Source organism: Orycteropus afer, unplaced genomic scaffold, assembly GCF_000298275.1.
Source record: "Orycteropus afer afer isolate SDZICR_OR568_19922 unplaced genomic scaffold, OryAfe1.0 scaffold00112, whole genome shotgun sequence".
Taxonomy (NCBI): domain Eukaryota; kingdom Metazoa; phylum Chordata; class Mammalia; order Tubulidentata; family Orycteropodidae; genus Orycteropus; species Orycteropus afer.
In genome coordinates, this window is record NW_006921699.1 from 2,726,653 (window position 1) to 2,728,669 (window position 2,017).

Here is a 2,017-nt window from a genome sequence, read left to right on the forward strand (position 1 = left end):
GAAACCATGGGTGTGGGTTCAATTCCAGACCTGAAGGGCAGCTAGGGGCCATAGTTTCAGTGGTTCCACCAGGCTCTATCGGACCAGCAAACCTGGTCCCCCCCCCCCTTTTTCTTTTTTCCTCCAAATGATTTTGAGTTTTGTAAAAGAGCTACAATTCATTCTTAATCTGGAAGTTTGGTACTTGGTTGATTCTTTTAATTTTTATACTTTTTTGGGTGTCTGAAATATTTTCTACCTAAAATGTATAATTTCTTACAAACTTCTTTCCTAACTCCCTATTTCCCCTCCTCCAAACCCTGGTAATCACTAATCTTTTGTCTTGTAGGATTTACTAGTTCTGTAGATTTCATGTAAGTTGGTTATACAGTGTTCTTTTATGTTTGATTTATTTCACTGAGCATAATGTTTTCAGGGTTCCTCCCTGTGGTGGTATATACGCATGTTTAATAGTTGCATAATTTTCTTATGTTTAGATTGCTTTTAGTTTTTCATTAAAATGTATCATAACAAATCTTTGTATATGAATGTTTGATTTATTGTTTTTTAATATTGTCTATTATCAAAGGATGTAGATTTTCCTACACGTTTGGCTTATAGCTTTTTCCTATTTATTCATACATACACATATACACACACATACATATTCAAACATATATAGTGAGTCATGTGTCTCTCTTACAACATCTCTCAGTCACTATATTAAATCTTTGTTGTATATTCTTCCAAACTTCCAAACTTTTTCTGTGTTTACAAAAACATGTCTCTGTATGTATATAGATATACACACAGTTTTTTTTCTTAATTTTTATCATGATTTGGGTGAAAGTTTACGGAGCAAATTCATTTTCCATACAGCAGTTCATACACATTTTGTTTCGTGTCAAGAAGACGGAATGCTTCACAAATTTGTGTGTCATCCTTGTGTAGGGACCATCCTAATCTTCTCTGTATCATTTCAATTTTAGTATATGTGCTACCCAAGCAAGCACCACACAAATGTATTTTAATACATCAATAAAATTTTATTATACAATCGTGGAAATATTATTTAGCGACATACTGTATATCCGTTAGCATATAAACAGTTCTATTTTTTTTTTATCTAGGAAGTAGTATCCTGTTGAGTTGATAGTTTATACTTTATTCAGTTGACCCCCTGTTGATGGACACATTAGTATTTAGAAATCTGGAAGAGAAGGAAGAACCAACAAAAGATGCTGAAATAACAATAAAGTAAGGAAGACTGGGAGAGTGGGGTCTTGGAAGACTAGAGAATAAAAAGAATAAAGTGTTAAATCAGCTCTGTCAAAAATGTTGATAGCTCAAGAAAAAGGAGGGTTTGGCTTTGTTTGGTCATGGATAATATTGACAAACCCAGTTTCTGTAATCAGAATACAGGAGGTAAGGATGTGAAATGTACAGAATTTCTTTTATGAATATTCTGTAAGTAGAAACAAATAGGGCAGTAGCTGAGGAGGTTTTTCCAGATCAAGGAGAGTTTTGGTGGTGGTAGTGGCGGTTTTAAAAGTGGGAGATAATAGAGAATACTCATAGGCTGTTAGGGAGCTCTGGTGGCGTAGTGCCTAAGGCATTTGACTGCTAACCAGAAGACTGGTGGTTCAAACCCACCAGCCAGCCACTCCTTGGAAGGAAGATGGGACAATCTACTTCTGTAGAGATGCCACCTCAGAAACCCCAGGAGGGGTCGCCATGAGTCGAATTGACTTGACAGCATTGAGTTTGGTTTGGTTTGGTTGGTTGATAAGCTGTTATGAGTAATACTGGAGAGAGGAGCAAAGTGATGCAGTAAAGAGGGAAAAATTACAGAAGGCAATCCTTAAGTAGGCAAAAAGAAGTGGGATTCATTGCTCAACTGGAAAGATTAACAGGAGCCTACATTGTTTATCCACTTCAATAGGATGACAGGCAGAGTGTATGGTTGTTAAATTTTGTGGTGAGAGAATTAATGAATTCTCTTTTTATATATATAAATATATTTATATATTTATATATA

At 35.3% G+C, this 2,017-nt stretch overlaps 1 protein-coding gene and 1 non-coding gene across 2 annotated transcripts in view; one reads left to right on the forward strand and one right to left on the reverse strand.

Annotated features, from left to right (window-relative positions):
- RAD50 (RAD50 double strand break repair protein) overlaps window positions 1-2,017 on the forward strand; it is a 122,202-nt gene that overhangs the window by 2,679 nt on the left and 117,506 nt on the right. The gene's annotated exons all lie outside the window — the stretch shown is intronic.
- Window positions 886-992, reverse strand: LOC122150273. The gene has a single exon (XR_006163575.1). It is a non-coding gene; the product is annotated as a U6 spliceosomal RNA (small nuclear RNA).